This window comes from Panthera onca, unplaced genomic scaffold, assembly GCF_046562875.1.
Source record: "Panthera onca isolate mPanOnc1 unplaced genomic scaffold, mPanOnc1 haplotype 2 h2.h2tg000235l_path, whole genome shotgun sequence".
Lineage (NCBI taxonomy): Eukaryota > Metazoa > Chordata > Mammalia > Carnivora > Felidae > Panthera > Panthera onca.
In genome coordinates, this window is record NW_027675853.1 from 11,668 (window position 1) to 30,549 (window position 18,882).

At 41.0% G+C, this 18,882-nt stretch overlaps 1 pseudogene; it reads left to right on the forward strand.

Annotated features, from left to right (window-relative positions):
• Positions 1-6,269: 6,269 nt before the first annotated feature.
• On the forward strand, positions 6,270-7,232 carry LOC144615619 (18S ribosomal RNA; annotated as a pseudogene).
• The last annotated feature ends 11,650 nt before the right edge of the window (positions 7,233-18,882 follow it).

An 18,882-nucleotide genomic window follows, 5' to 3' on the forward strand; every position in this document is an offset into this window, starting at 1 on the left:
AGACCTAAAGTCCTTAATCGCATACTCATCAGTAAGCCACATAGCCCTAGTAATTGTAGCTGTGCTAATCCAAACACCCTGAAGTTACACAGGAGCTACAGCCCTTATAATCGCCCACGGACTAACTTCCTCAATATTATTTTGCCTTGCAAACTCAAACTACGAACGAGTCCACAGCCGAACAATAATCCTAGCACGAGGCCTACAAACCATCCTTCCTCTAATAGCTGCCTGATGACTACTAGCCAGTCTCGCGAACCTAGCTCTGCCTCCTACCATCAACCTAATTGGGGAACTATTTGTAGTAGTAGCCTCCTTCTCATGATCTAACTTAACTATCACTCTCATAGGCACAAATATTATCATCACAGCCTTATATACCCTCTATATACTTATCACAACCCAACGAGGTAAGTACCCACATCATATTAAAAACATTAACCCATCATTTACACGAGAAAACGCCCTAATAGCCCTTCACTTGCTCCCACTCCTCCTCTTATCCCTCAACCCCAAAATCGTACTGGGTCCTATTTATTGTAAATATAGTTTAACAAAAACATTAGATTGTGGATCTAACAATAGAAGTGCAAATCTTCCTATTTACCGAAAAAGTATGCGAGAACTGCTAATTCATGCCCCCACGTATAAAAGCGTGGCTTTTTCAACTTTTATAGGATAGAAGTAATCCATTGGCCTTAGGAGCCAAAAAATTGGTGCAACTCCAAATAAAAGTAATAAACCTATTTACCTCTTTTATACTCACTGCAATATTCATTCTACTCCTACCCATCATTACATCCAACACTCAACTATACAAAAACAACCTGTACCCTCACTATGTAAAAACTACAATCTCTTATGCCTTTACCATCAGCATAATTCCGGCTATAGTATTTATTTCTTCCGGACAGGAAACAATTATCTCAAACTGACACTGATTATCAATCCAAACCCTTAAATTGTCACTAAGTTTTAAACTAGACTATTTCTCAATCATCTTCATCCCTGTAGCACTTTTCGTTACATGATCAATTATAGAGTTCTCAATATGATACATACACACAGACCCCTATATTAACCGATTCTTCAAGTATCTCCTCATATTTCTAATCACCATAATAATCCTAGTAACTGCCAATAACCTATTCCAACTGTTTATTGGCTGAGAGGGGGTAGGAATCATATCCTTCCTGCTAATCGGATGGTGATATGGTCGAGCAGACGCAAACACTGCTGCCCTGCAGGCAATTCTCTACAACCGCATCGGAGACGTGGGGTTTATCACAGCCATAGCATGATTTCTCACCAATATAAATGCATGAGACTTTCAACAAATCTTTATCACCCAGCATGAAAACCTAAATATCCCACTACTAGGGCTTCTCTTAGCAGCCACGGGTAAGTCTGCCCAATTTGGCCTACACCCATGACTACCATCAGCCATAGAGGGTCCAACCCCCGTTTCTGCCCTACTCCACTCAAGTACAATAGTTGTAGCCGGAGTCTTTCTATTAATCCGCTTCTACCCGCTCATAGAACAAAATAAAACCACACAAACCCTTACCCTATGCCTAGGAGCCATCACAACCTTATTCACAGCCATCTGTGCCCTCACACAAAATGACATTAAAAAAATCGTTGCCTTCTCAACTTCAAGCCAATTAGGCCTAATAATCGTTACCATCGGAATCAACCAACCCTACCTTGCATTCCTGCACATCTGTACGCACGCATTTTTCAAAGCAATATTATTCATGTGCTCTGGATCAATTATCCACAGCTTAAATGATGAACAAGACATTCGAAAAATAGGCGGACTATACAAGCCAATACCCTTCACCACCACCTCCCTCATCATCGGAAGTCTCGCATTAACAGGCATACCTTTTCTAACAGGCTTTTACTCCAAGGACCTAATCATCGAGACAGCCAACACGTCGTATACCAACGCCTGAGCCCTATTGGTCACTCTCATCGCTACATCTCTCACAGCCGCCTACAGTACTCGAATCATATTCTTCGCACTCCTAGGACAACCCCGATTTAACTCCCTAAGTCCAATCAATGAAAATAACCCCCACCTTATCAACTCCATCAAACGTCTCTTAATTGGAAGCATTTTTGCAGGATACCTGATCTCCCACAACATTCCCCCGACAACCATCCCACAAATAACTATACCCCACTATCTAAAGCTGACCGCCCTTGCTGCAACCATTACAGGCTTCATCCTAGCATTAGAACTTAACCTCGCGGCTAAAAACTTAAAATTTAAACATCCCTCAGACCTCTTTAAGTTTTCCAACCTCCTAGGGTACTTTCCAATCGTAATACACCGCCTCCCATCAACAATAAGCTTAACTATAAGCCAAAAATCCGCATCGATACTATTAGATATAATCTGGCTAGAAAATGTATTACCAAAATCCATCTCCCACTTCCAAATAAAAATATCAACCATCGTATCTAATCAGAAAGGACTAGTTAAGCTTTACTTCTTATCCTTCATAATCACCTTAGCCCTTAGCTTACTCCTACTTAGTTTCCACGAGTAACCTCTATAATCACCAACACACCAATAAGCAAGGACCAACCAGTAACAACCACCAACCATGTTCCATAACTATACAGTGCTGCAATCCCCATGGCCTCCTCACTAAAAAACCCCGAATCACCCGTATCATAAATCACTCAATCACCTGCACCATTAAACTTAAACACAACCTCGACTTCATCTTCTTTTAAAATATAGCAAGCAGTTAACAACTCCGCTAGCACCCCTGTAATAAATGCACCCAATACAGCCTTATTAGACGTCCATGCCTCAGGGTAAGGCTCAGTAGCCATAGCTGTAGTATACCCAAACACCACAAGCATACCCCCCAAATAAATTAAAAAAACCATTAAACCTAAAAATGATCCCCCAAAATTCAATACAATACCACAACCAATACCACCAGCCACAATCAAACCAAACCCACCATAAATAGGAGAAGGCTTTGAAGAAAAACTCACAAAGCTCACCACAAAGATTGTACTTAAAATAAATACAATGTATGTTATCATAATTCTTACATGGAATCTAACCATGACTAATGATATGAAAAACCATCGTTGTATTTCAACTATAAGAACTTAATGACCAACATTCGAAAATCTCACCCCCTTATCAAGATCATCAACCACTCATTCATTGATCTTCCTGCTCCATCCAATATCTCAGCATGATGGAACTTTGGTTCCCTACTAGGAGTGTGTTTAATCCTACAAATTCTTACTGGTCTCTTCCTAGCCATACACTACACGTCAGATACAATAACCGCTTTCTCATCAGTCACCCATATCTGCCGCGACGTAAATTACGGCTGAATCATCCGATATTTACACGCCAATGGAGCCTCCATATTCTTTATCTGCCTATACATACACGTAGGACGAGGAATATACTACGGCTCCTACACTTTCTCAGAAACATGAAATATTGGAATCGTACTATTATTCACAGTCATAGCTACAGCTTTCATAGGATATGTCCTACCATGGGGCCAAATATCCTTTTGAGGGGCAACCGTAATCACCAACCTCCTATCGGCAATCCCATATATTGGAACCAATCTAGTAGAGTGGATCTGAGGAGGCTTCTCAGTAGACAAAGCCACCCTAACACGATTCTTTGCCTTCCACTTCATCCTTCCATTCATCATCTCAGCCCTAGCAGCAGTCCATCTCCTATTCCTTCATGAGACAGGATCCAATAACCCCTCAGGAGTGGTATCCGACTCAGACAAAATCCCATTTCACCCATACTACACAATCAAAGATATCCTGGGCCTCCTAGTACTAATCCTAATACTCATGCTACTCGTCCTATTCTCACCAGACCTATTAGGAGACCCCGATAACTATACCCCCGCCAACCCTCTAAACACCCCTCCCCACATCAAGCCCGAATGATATTTCCTATTTGCATACGCAATCCTCCGATCTATTCCCAATAAGCTAGGAGGAGTTTTAGCCCTAGTTCTATCTATCTTAACCTTAGCTATCATCCCCGCTCTCCACACTTCTAAACAACGAGGAATAATGTTTCGACCACTAAGCCAATGCTTATTCTGATTACTAGTAGCGGACCTTCTGACCCTAACATGAATTGGCGGCCAACCTGTAGAACACCCCTTCATCACCATCGGCCAACTGGCCTCCATCCTATACTTCTCTATCCTTCTAATCCTAATACCTATCTCAGGCATTATTGAAAATCGCCTCCTTAAATGAAGAGTCTTTGTAGTATATACAATACCTTGGTCTTGTAAACCAAAAAAGGAGAATATGCACCCTCCCTAAGACTTCAAGGAAGAAGCAACAGCCCCACCATCAGCACCCAAAGCTGAAATTCTTTCTTAAACTATTCCTTGCTAATACCAAAAAGCAACCCCATAACTTCCATAATTCATATATTGCATATACTCATACTGTGCTTGCCCAGTATGTCCTCATCTTTCCGCAATAAAGCAAGTGAAAACTCTCAATTCTTACAATACAAACTCGCAAGTAAGATAACCAACTGACCTTTTCCTCATGCATATCATGCACCAACCACTCGCCCCATGAATATTAAGCATGTACAGTAGTTTATATATATTACATAAGACATACTATGTATATCGTGCATTAACTGCTTGTCCCCATGAATATTAAGCATGTACAGTAGTTTATATATATTACATAAGACATACTATGTATATCGTGCATTAACTGCTTGTCCCCATGAATATTAAGCATGTACAGTAGTTTATATATATTACATAAGACATACTATGTATATCGTGCATTAACTGCTTGTCCCCATGAATATTAAGCATGTACAGTAGTTTATATATATTACATAAGACATACTATGTATATCGTGCATTAACTGCTTGTCCCCATGAATATTAAGCATGTACAGTAGTTTATATATATTACATAAGACATAATAGTGCTTAATCGTGCATATTCATGATTTCCAACAGTCTCTTATGGACCTCAACTGTCCGAAAGAGCTTAATCACCTGGCCTCGAGAAACCAGCAACCCTTGCTTGAGCGTGTACCTCTTCTCGCTCCGGGCCCATTTCAACGTGGGGGTGTCTATAATGGAACTATACCTGGCATCTGGTTCTTACTTCAGGGCCATGACGTTCTTAAATCCAATCCTTCAACTCTCTCAAATGGGACATCTCGATGGGTTAATGACTAATCAGCCCATGATCACACATAACTGTGGTGTCATGCATTTGGTATTTTTAATTTTTAGGGGGTCGAACTTGCTATGACTCAGCTATGACCTAAAGGTCCTGACTCAGTCAAATATAATGTAGCTGGGCTTATTCTCTATGCGGGGGTTCCACACGTACAACAAGCAAGGTGTTATTCAGTCAATGGTCGCAGGACATATACTTAAATCCCTATTGTTCCACAGGACACGGCATGCGCGCACCCACGTATACGCGTACACGTACACACGTACACACGTATACACGTACACGTACACACGTACACACGTATACGCGTACACGTACACACGTACACACGTATACACGTACACGTACACACGTACACACGTATACACGTACACGTACACACGTACACACGTATACACGTATACACGTACACGTACACACGTATACACGTATACACGTATACACGTATACGCGTACACGTACACACGTACACACGTACACACGTACACACGTACACACGTACACACGTACACACGTACACACGTACACACGTACACACGTACACACGTACACACGTACACACGTACACACGTACACACGTACACACGTACACACGTACACACGTACACACGTATACACGTATACACGTATACACGTATACACGTATACACGTATACACATGCAAACTTTTTTGATTTTAGTAAATAATTAGCTTAAACAAACCCCCCTTACCCCCCGTTAACCCTATTTGTTACAATACGTGTTTATTTCTGTCTTGCCAAACCCCAAAAACAAGACTAAACCGTATCTAAGCATAGAGCTTAAGAGTTAACGTTTACAAACTTTACCAACCCCATTATTACCAATTATTAATACTAAATCATAACTTTGTTCGCAGTATCTATAGATACGCCAACCCGATCTCTAACTCGTCCCTATTGAACAATATTTACACACCCAACAATCCTATATCTTGGTTCATGTAGCTTAAAAACACAAAGCAAGGCACTGAAAATGCCTGGATGAGTCGCCAGACTCCATAAACATAGAGGTTTGGTCCTAGCCTTTCCATTAGTTATTAATAAAATTACACATGCAAGCCTCCGCATCCCGGTGAAAATGCCCTCTAAGTCACCCAGTGATTCAAAGGAGCTGGTATCAAGCACACAACCATTGTAGCTCATAACACCTTGCTCAGCCACACCCCCACGGGATACAGCAGTGATAAAAATTAAGCTATGAATGAAAGTTCGACTAAGTTATATTAAATTAGGGTTGGTAAATTTCGTGCCAGCCACCGCGGTCATACGATTAACCCAAACCAATGGACCTACGGCGTAAAGCGTGTTACAGAAGAGAAGCATACTAAAGTTAAACCTTAACTAGGCTGTAAAAAGCTGCAGTTAACATAAAAATACAGCACGAAAGTAACTTTAATATTTCCGACCACACGATAGCTAAGATCCAAACTGGGATTAGATACCCCACTATGCTTAGCCCTAAACCTAGATAGTTAGCTCAAACAAAACTATCCGCCAGAGAACTACTAGCAACAGCTTAAAACTCAAAGGACTTGGCGGTGCTTTATATCCCTCTAGAGGAGCCTGTTCTATAATCGATAAACCCCGATAAACCTCACCATCTCTTGCTAATTCAGCCTATATACCGCCATCTTCAGCAAACCCTAAAAAGGAAGAAAAGTAAGCACAAGTATCTTGACACAAAAAAGTTAGGTCAAGGTGTAGCCCATGAGATGGGAAGCAATGGGCTACATTTTCTACAACTAGAACATCCACGAAAATCCTTATGAAATTAAGAATTCAAGGAGGATTTAGTAGTAAATTTGAGAATAGAGAGCTCAATTGAATTGGGCCATGAAGCACGCACACACCGCCCGTCACCCTCCTCAAGTGGTCAAACCCTGAAGAAACCTATTCAAACCATTACATCCACAAGAGGAGACAAGTCGTAACAAGGTAAGCATACTGGAAAGTGTGCTTGGATGACAAGATGTAGCTTAAACAAAGCATCTGGCTTACACCCAGAAGATTTCATATTAAACTGACCATCTTGAGCCAAAGCTAGCCCAATCATCTACAAACGCAATTAACATCAGAAAGTAAAATAAAACATTTAGTTGCCCCATAAAAGTATAGGAGATAGAAATTTAACTTGGCGCTATAGAGAAAGTACCGCAAGGGAAAGATGAAAGAAAAAACTAAAAGCACTATACAGCAAAGATTACCCCTTGTACCTTTTGCATAATGAATTAGCTAGAATAACCTAACAAAGAGAACTTCAGCTAGGCCCCCCGAAACCAGACGAGCTACCCATGAACAATCTATTACAGGATGAACTCATCTATGTCGCAAAATAGTGAGAAGATTTGTGGGTAGAGGTGAAAAGCCTAACGAGCCTGGTGATAGCTGGTTGCCCAGAACAGAATCTTAGTTCAACTTTAAACTTACCTCAAAACCCTGAAATTCCAATGTAAGTTTAAAATATAGTCTAAAAAGGTACAGCTTTTTAGAATTAGGATACAGCCTTAATTAGAGAGTAAGCATAAACACAAACCATAGTTGGCCTAAAAGCAGCCACCAATTAAGAAAGCGTTCAAGCTCAACAATCAGAACATCTCAATGTCAAAAAACGCAACCAACTCCTAATTTAAAACTGGGCTAATCTATTTAATAATAGAAGCAATAATGCTAATATGAGTAACAAGAAATATTTCTCCCGTGCATAAGCTTATATCAGAACGGATAACCACTGATAGTTAACAACAAGATAAATACAACCTAACTACAAGCAAACATATCAAGCTAATTGTTAACCCAACACAGGCATGCAACTCAAGGAAAGATTAAAAGAAGTAAAAGGAACTCGGCAAACACAAGCCCCGCCTGTTTACCAAAAACATCACCTCTAGCATTTCCAGTATTAGAGGCACTGCCTGCCCAGTGACATCAGTTAAACGGCCGCGGTATCCTGACCGTGCAAAGGTAGCATAATCATTTGTTCCTTAAATAGGGACTTGTATGAATGGCCACACGAGGGCTTTACTGTCTCTTACTTCCAATCCGTGAAATTGACCTTCCCGTGAAGAGGCGGGAATATGACAATAAGACGAGAAGACCCTATGGAGCTTTAATTAACCGACCCAAAGAGATCTTGATAATCAACCGACAGGGATAACATACCTCTACCATGGGCCGACAATTTAGGTTGGGGTGACCTCGGAGAATAAAACAACCTCCGAGTGATTTAAATCTAGACTAACTAGTCGAAAGTACTACATCACTTATTGATCCAAAAACTTGATCAACGGAACAAGTTACCCTAGGGATAACAGCGCAATCCTATTTTAGAGTCCATATCGACAATAGGGTTTACGACCTCGATGTTGGATCAGGACATCCCGATGGTGCAGCAGCTATCAAAGGTTCGTTTGTTCAACGATTAAAGTCCTACGTGATCTGAGTTCAGACCGGAGTAATCCAGGTCGGTTTCTATCTATTAAATAATTTCTCCCAGTACGAAAGGACAAGAGAAATAGGGCCCACTTTGCTAAAGCGCCTTTAACCAAATAGATGATATAATCTCAATCTAGACAGTTTATCCAAACATATCACCCGTAGAGCTCGGGTTTGTTAGGGTGGCAGAGCCCGGCAATTGCATAAAACTTAAGCTTTTATCATCAGAGGTTCAACTCCTCTCCCTAACAACATGTTCATAGTCAACATCCTCTCACTAACTATCCCTATTCTCCTCGCCGTAGCCTTCCTAACCCTAGTTGAACGTAAAGTACTGGGTTACATACAACTCCGCAAAGGACCAAACGTCGTAGGACCATACGGCCTACTCCAACCCATTGCAGACGCCATGAAACTCTTCACTAAAGAGCCCCTCCGACCCCTCACATCTTCCACATTCATATTCATTATAGCACCCATCCTAGCCCTTACACTAGCCCTAACTATATGAATCCCGCTGCCCATACCATACCCACTCATTAACATAAACCTAGGAGTACTATTTATACTAGCCATATCCAGCCTGGCCGTCTACTCCATTCTATGATCCGGATGGGCCTCAAACTCAAAATACGCCCTAATTGGAGCCCTACGAGCTGTAGCCCAAACAATCTCATATGAAGTCACACTAGCCATCATCCTCTTATCAGTACTACTAATAAACGGATCCTTCACATTAGCCACACTAATTACCACTCAAGAATTTATCTGACTTGTTATCCCTGCATGACCCCTGGCCATAATATGATTCATTTCTACACTAGCAGAAACCAACCGAGCCCCGTTTGACCTCACAGAGGGGGAATCAGAACTCGTTTCCGGATTTAACGTAGAATACGCAGCAGGTCCCTTTGCCCTGTTTTTTCTAGCAGAATACGCCAACATCATCATAATAAATATCCTCACAACAATCCTATTCTTCGGAGCATTTCACAGCCCCTATATACCAGAACTATATACCACCAACTTCACTATAAAAACCCTGATTCTAACAACCACCTTCCTATGAATCCGAGCATCTTACCCACGATTCCGATACGACCAATTAATACACCTCCTATGAAAAAGCTTTCTACCCCTTACCCTAGCCTTATGCATATGACACGTCTCCCTGCCCATCATCACAGCAAGCATTCCGCCTCAAACATAAGAAATATGTCTGACAAAAGAGTTACTTTGATAGAGTAAAACATAGAGGTCCAAATCCTCTTATTTCTAGAATTATAGGAATCGAACCTAATCCTAAGAATCCAAAAATCTTCGTGCTACCAGTACTACACCACATTCTAAAGTAAGGTCAGCTAAATAAGCTATCGGGCCCATACCCCGAAAATGTTGGTTTATACCCTTCCCATACTAATCAAACCCCCTATTCTTATTATCATTATATCAACCGTTATCTCAGGAACTATAATCGTAATAACAGCATCCCATTGACTTATGGTCTGAATCGGCTTCGAAATAAACCTATTGGCCATCATTCCCATCCTCATAAAAAAATATAACCCACGAACCACAGAAGCAGCCACAAAATACTTCCTAACACAAGCAACCGCTTCAATACTCCTAATAATAGGAATCATCATCAACCTACTGCACTCAGGACAATGAACTGTATCAAAAGATCTCAACCCCATAGCATCTACTGTAATAACAACCGCCCTAGCAATAAAACTAGGACTAGCCCCATTCCACTTCTGAGTGCCCGAAGTCACACAGGGAATCTCCATATCCTCAGGCTTAGTCCTACTCACATGACAAAAAATCGCCCCACTATCAATCCTATACCAAATCTCACCCACCATTAACCCCAACCTACTCTTAACAATAGCCATTATATCAGTTATAGTCGGAGGCTGAGGAGGACTTAACCAAACCCAGCTACGAAAAATCATAGCATACTCCTCAATTGCCCACATAGGCTGGATAGCAGCCATCATAATATATAGCCCCACAATAATAATTTTAAACCTGACCATCTACATTATTATAACACTAACCACCTTCATACTATTCATATATAACTCCACCACAACAACATCATCCCTATCACAGACATGAAATAAAGCACCTCTAATCACTTCATTTATCCTAGTACTAATAATATCTCTAGGCGGCCTCCCTCCACTCTCCGGCTTCATCCCAAAATGGATAATCATTCAAGAACTAACTAAAAACGAAATAATTATAATACCCACACTGCTGGCTATAACCGCCCTACTTAACCTGTACTTCTATATACGACTAACATATGCTACTACACTAACTATATTTCCCTCAAACAACTGCATAAAGATAAAATGACGATTCGAATGCACAAAAAAAATAATCTTCTTACCCCCCTTAATTGTAATATCTACCATACTGCTACCACTCGCACCAATACTATCCATCCTAGATTAGAAGTTTAGGTTAAATTAGACCAAGAGCCTTCAAAGCTCTAAGTAAGCCCTAGCAGACTTAACTTCTGCATACCAACTAACCCTTAAGGACTGCAAGAGTCTATCTCACATCAATTGATTGCAAATCAAACACTTTAATTAAGCTAAGCCCTTACTAGATTGGTGGGCCCCAACCCCACGAAATTTTAGTTAACAGCTAAATACCCTAATCAACTGGCTTCAATCTACTTCTCCCGCCGTCTGGAAAAAAAAGGCGGGAGAAGCCCCGGCAGCCTCAAGCTGCTTCTTTGAATTTGCAATTCAATATGACACTCACTGCAGGACTTGGTAAAAAGAGGACTGAACCTCTGTCTTTAGATTTACAGTCTAATGCTTACTCAGCCATTTTACCTATGTTCATAAACCGCTGACTATTTTCAACCAATCACAAAGATATTGGAACTCTCTACCTTCTATTTGGCGCCTGGGCTGGTATGGTGGGGACTGCTCTCAGTCTCTTAATCCGAGCTGAGCTAGGTCAACCTGGCACACTATTAGGGGACGACCAGATTTATAATGTAGTCGTCACCGCCCATGCTTTTGTAATAATCTTCTTCATAGTGATGCCTATCATGATTGGAGGATTCGGAAACTGATTAGTCCCATTAATGATTGGGGCTCCCGACATAGCATTCCCTCGAATGAATAATATGAGCTTCTGACTCCTCCCTCCATCTTTCCTACTTTTGCTCGCATCATCTATGGTAGAGGCTGGAGCAGGGACTGGGTGGACAGTATACCCACCTCTAGCCGGTAACCTAGCTCATGCAGGAGCATCCGTAGATCTAACTATTTTTTCACTGCACCTGGCAGGTGTCTCCTCAATCTTAGGTGCTATTAATTTTATTACTACTATTATCAATATAAAACCCCCTGCTATATCCCAATATCAAACACCCCTGTTTGTCTGATCGGTTTTAATCACTGCTGTATTACTACTTCTATCACTGCCAGTTTTAGCAGCAGGCATCACTATACTACTGACAGATCGAAATCTAAACACCACATTTTTTGACCCCGCCGGAGGAGGGGATCCTATCTTATATCAACACCTATTCTGATTTTTCGGTCACCCAGAAGTCTACATTTTAATTTTACCCGGGTTTGGAATAATTTCACATATTGTCACCTATTACTCAGGTAAAAAGGAACCTTTTGGCTATATGGGAATGGTTTGAGCTATAATATCAATTGGCTTTCTGGGCTTTATTGTATGAGCCCATCACATGTTCACTGTAGGGATAGACGTGGACACACGAGCATACTTTACATCAGCTACTATAATTATTGCTATTCCCACTGGGGTAAAAGTATTTAGCTGACTGGCTACTCTTCATGGGGGTAATATCAAATGGTCCCCCGCCATGCTATGAGCCCTGGGATTCATTTTCCTATTTACCGTAGGGGGCTTAACAGGAATTGTACTGGCAAATTCCTCATTAGATATTGTCCTTCACGACACATACTACGTAGTAGCCCACTTCCACTACGTATTGTCAATAGGAGCAGTATTTGCTATCATAGGGGGTTTCGTTCATTGATTCCCCCTATTCTCAGGATACACTCTTGATGACACTTGGGCAAAAATTCATTTTACGATTATGTTTGTAGGCGTCAATATAACGTTTTTCCCTCAGCATTTTCTAGGCCTGTCCGGAATGCCCCGACGTTATTCTGACTATCCAGACGCATACACAACTTGAAACACAGTCTCATCAATAGGCTCTTTTATTTCACTAACAGCAGTAATACTAATAGTTTTTATAGTGTGAGAAGCTTTTGCATCAAAGCGAGAAGTGGCTACAGTGGAACTAACCACAACTAACCTTGAATGGCTACATGGATGCCCTCCTCCGTATCACACATTTGAAGAGCCAACCTATGTGCTGCTAAAATAAGAAAGGAAGGAATCGAACCCCCTCAGACTGGTTTCAAGCCAATACCATAACCACTATGTCTTTCTCAATCAAGAAGTATTAGTAAAACAATTACATAACTTTGTCAAGGTTAAATTATAGGTTTAAGCCCTATGTACTTCCATGGCATACCCCTTTCAACTAGGTCTCCAAGACGCTACATCTCCCATTATAGAAGAACTCTTACACTTCCATGATCACACACTAATAATTGTATTCCTAATCAGCTCCCTAGTTCTATATATCATCTCACTAATACTGACAACCAAACTCACGCACACAAGCACAATAGATGCCCAAGAAGTAGAAACCGTCTGAACTATCCTACCGGCTATTATCTTAATTCTCATTGCCCTGCCCTCCCTGCGAATTCTCTATATAATAGATGAGATTAATGACCCCTCTCTTACTGTAAAGACCATAGGACATCAATGATATTGAAGCTATGAATACACTGACTATGAAGACCTAAGCTTTGACTCCTACATGATCCCCACTCAAGAGCTAAAACCCGGAGAACTACGACTATTAGAAGTTGATAACCGAGCAGTGCTGCCAATAGAGATGACCATTCGCATGTTAATCTCATCAGAAGACGTATTACACTCATGAGCCGTCCCATCCCTGGGCCTAAAAACTGACGCCATTCCAGGCCGACTAAACCAAACAACCCTAATGGGCACACGACCTGGACTATATTATGGTCAATGCTCAGAAATCTGTGGCTCAAACCATAGTTTTATACCCATTGTCCTTGAATTAGTCCCACTATCGTACTTTGAAAAATGATCCGCGTCTGTACTGTAAATTCATTAAGAAGCTAAACTAGCGTTAACCTTTTAAGTTAAAAACTGGGAGTTTAAATCTCCCCTTAATGACATGCCACAGTTAGATACATCAACCTGATTTATTACTATTGTTTCAATAATTATAACACTATTTATTATATTTCAACTAAAAATCTCAAAACACCTGTATCCATCAAGCCCAGAGCCCAAATCTATAGCTGCACTAAAACAACTTAATCCTTGAGAAAAAAAATGAACGAAAATCTATTCACCTCTTTCACTACCCCAACAATAATAGGACTGCCCATTGTCATACTAATTATTATATTCCCCAGTATTCTATTCCCCTCGCCCAGTCGACTAATTAACAATCGTCTAATCTCACTCCAACAGTGATTAGTACAATTAACATCAAAACAAATACTAGCCATTCACAACCACAAAGGGCAAACTTGGGCTCTAATACTCATATCTCTCATTCTATTCATTGGATCAACAAACCTGTTGGGCCTACTGCCCCACTCATTTACCCCAACTACCCAATTATCAATAAACTTAGGAATAGCTATTCCCCTATGAGCCGGCACCGTAATTACTGGGTTTCGCCACAAAACTAAAGCATCCCTAGCCCACTTTCTACCACAAGGGACACCGATCCCCCTGATCCCCATGCTTGTAGTTATTGAAACTATTAGCCTTTTCATCCAACCCGTGGCTCTGGCCGTACGACTTACAGCCAACATTACTGCGGGCCACTTATTAATGCACTTAATCGGAGGAGCTGCTCTGGCCCTAATAAACATTAGTACCTCTATTGCTCTAATTACCTTTATTATCCTTATCCTACTGACAGTCCTTGAATTCGCTGTAGCCCTAATCCAAGCTTATGTCTTTACCCTACTTGTAAGCCTGTATTTACATGACAACACTTAATGACCCATCAAACCCACGCATATCACATAGTTAACCCCAGTCCATGGCCACTTACGGGAGCCCTTTCGGCCCTACTGATAACTTCAGGCCTGGCTATATGATTCCACTATAACTCAACACTGCTACTAACTCTAGGAATAACCACCAATCTGCTGACTATATATCAATGGTGACGTGATATTATCCGGGAAAGCACATTTCAAGGTCACCACACACCCATCGTTCAAAAGGGTCTCCGCTACGGAATAATTCTTTTTATCATCTCGGAAGTATTCTTCTTCGCAGGCTTTTTCTGGGCCTTCTATCACTCGAGTCTGGCCCCAACTCCCGAATTAGGAGGATGCTGGCCACCAACAGGTATTATTCCCCTAAACCCCCTAGAAGTTCCACTACTCAACACCTCCGTACTTTTAGCTTCCGGAGTGTCAATCACTTGAGCTCACCATAGTTTAATGGAAGGGAGTCGAAAACACATACTCCAGGCACTATTTATTACAATCTCCCTGGGAGTCTACTTCACTCTCCTCCAAGCCTCCGAATATTACGAAACACCGTTTACAATCTCAGATGGAGTCTACGGATCCACCTTCTTCATAGCTACAGGATTCCACGGATTACACGTAATTATCGGCTCTACTTTCCTAATTGTATGCTTCTTGCGCCAACTAAAATATCACTTCACATCGAGCCACCACTTTGGATTTGAAGCCGCTGCCTGATATTGGCACTTCGTAGACGTGGTTTGACTGTTCCTATACGTTTCTATTTATTGATGAGGATCCTATTCCCTTAGTATTAACAAGTACAGTTGACTTCCAATCAACCAGTTTCGGTATAGTCCGAAGGGGAATAATAAACGTAATACTCGCCCTGCTCACTAATACACTTCTATCCATGCTACTCGTATTTATTGCATTCTGACTACCCCAACTAAATACCTATGCAGAAAAAGCAAGTCCCTACGAATGTGGATTTGACCCCATAGGATCCGCCCGCCTGCCCTTTTCTATGAAATTTTTCTTAGTAGCCATTACATTCTTGCTATTTGACCTAGAAATTGCACTACTACTTCCCCTTCCTTGAGCCTCACAAACAAATAAACTATCAACCATACTTATCATAGCTCTCCTACTAATCTCTCTATTAGCCGCAAGCCTGGCCTACGAATGAACCCAAAAAGGACTAGAGTGAACTGAATATGATAATTAGTTTAAACTAAAACAAATGATTTCGACTCATTAGATTGTAGCTCACCCTATAATTATCAAATGTCCATAGTCTATGTTAATATATTCCTGGCCTTCATCATATCACTTATGGGACTATTAATGTATCGGTCCCACTTAATATCCTCCCTCCTATGCCTAGAAGGCATAATATTATCCCTATTTGTTATGATAACCATGGCAATTCTAAATAATCATTTTACACTAGCTAGCATGACTCCTATTATCCTGCTAGTATTTGCAGCCTGCGAGGCGGCACTGGGCTTATCCCTACTAGTAATGGTCTCAAATACATATGGTACCGACTATGTACAAAACCTAAATCTCCTACAATGCTAAAAATTATTATCCCCACTATTATACTCATACCAATAACATGACTATCAAAGCCCAATATAATCTGAATTAACTCGACTACCTACAGTCTCCTGATCAGCCTTATTAGCCTCTCCTATTTAAACCAACTAGGCGATAACAGCCTAAACCTCTCATTACTATTCTTCTCAGACTCACTCTCCGCACCTCTACTAGTACTAACAACATGACTCCTGCCACTAATGCTTATGGCTAGTCAATCACACCTGTCAAAAGAGACCTTGGCCCGAAAAAAACTATATATCACAACACTTATCGTTTTGCAACTTCTTTTAATCATAACATTTACCGCTACAGAACTAATTATATTTTACATTCTATTTGAAGCCACACTAATCCCCACCCTTATCATTATTACTCGGTGGGGTAACCAGACGGAGCGACTAAACGCCGGCCTATATTTTTTATTCTACACCCTGCTGGGCTCACTGCCCCTCCTGGTCGCACTACTATATATTCAAAACACAACAGGGACTTTAAATTTCCTAATCATTCAGTACTGAGCCAAACCGATCTCAGCCACCTGATCTAATATCCTTCTCTGACTAGCATGCATAATAGCATTCATAGTAAAAATACCCCTATACGGACTCCACCTGTGACTGCCAAAAGCACATGTTGAAGCCCCCATTGCCGGCTCAATGGTACTTGCTGCCGTACTATTAAAACTAGGGGGATATGGAATGATGCGTATTACAATTCTACTTAACCCCACAACAAACCAAATAGCATACCCCTTCATAATGTTGTCCCTATGAGGAATAGTTATAACAAGTTCTATCTGTCTACGCCAGACAGACCTAAAGTCCTTAATCGCATACTCATCAGTAAGCCACATAGCCCTAGTAATTGTAGCTGTGCTAATCCAAACACCCTGAAGTTACACAGGAGCTACAGCCCTTATAATCGCCCACGGACTAACTTCCTCAATATTATTTTGCCTTGCAAACTCAAACTACGAACGAGTCCACAGCCGAACAATAATCCTAGCACGAGGCCTACAAACCATCCTTCCTCTAATAGCTGCCTGATGACTACTAGCCAGTCTCGCGAACCTAGCTCTGCCTCCTACCATCAACCTAATTGGGGAACTATTTGTAGTAGTAGCCTCCTTCTCATGATCTAACTTAACTATCACTCTCATAGGCACAAATATTATCATCACAGCCTTATATACCCTCTATATACTTATCACAACCCAACGAGGTAAGTACCCACATCATATTAAAAACATTAACCCATCATTTACACGAGAAAACGCCCTAATAGCCCTTCACTTGCTCCCACTCCTCCTCTTATCCCTCAACCCCAAAATCGTACTGGGTCCTATTTATTGTAAATATAGTTTAACAAAAACATTAGATTGTGGATCTAACAATAGAAGTGCAAATCTTCCTATTTACCGAAAAAGTATGCGAGAACTGCTAATTCATGCCCCCACGTATAAAAGCGTGGCTTTTTCAACTTTTATAGGATAGAAGTAATCCATTGGCCTTAGGAGCCAAAAAATTGGTGCAACTCCAAATAAAAGTAATAAACCTATTTACCTCTTTTATACTCACTGCAATATTCATTCTACTCCTACCCATCATTACATCCAACACTCAACTATACAAAAACAACCTGTACCCTCACTATGTAAAAACTACAATCTCTTATGCCTTTACCATCAGCATAATTCCGGCTATAGTATTTATTTCTTCCGGACAGGAAACAATTATCTCAAACTGACACTGATTATCAATCCAAACCCTTAAATTGTCACTAAGTTTTAAACTAGACTATTTCTCAATCATCTTCATCCCTGTAGCACTTTTCGTTACATGATCAATTATAGAGTTCTCAATATGATACATACACACAGACCCCTATATTAACCGATTCTTCAAGTATCTCCTCATATTTCTAATCACCATAATAATCCTAGTAACTGCCAATAACCTATTCCAACTGTTTATTGGCTGAGAGGGGGTAGGAATCATATCCTTCCTGCTAATCGGATGGTGATATGGTCGAGCAGACGCAAACACTGCTGCCCTGCAGGCAATTCTCTACAACCGCATCGGAGACGTGGGGTTTATCACAGCCATAGCATGATTTCTCACCAATATAAATGCATGAGACTTTCAACAAATCTTTATCACCCAGCATGAAAACCTAAATATCCCACTACTAGGGCTTCTCTTAGCAGCCACGGGTAAGTCTGCCCAATTTGGCCTACACCCATGACTACCATCAGCCATAGAGGGTCCAACCCCCGTTTCTGCCCTACTCCACTCAAGTACAATAGTTGTAGCCGGAGTCTTTCTATTAATCCGCTTCTACCCGCTCATAGAACAAAATAAAACCACACAAACCCTTACCCTATGCCTAGGAGCCATCACAACCTTATTCACAGCCATCTGTGCCCTCACACAAAATGACATTAAAAAAATCGTTGCCTTCTC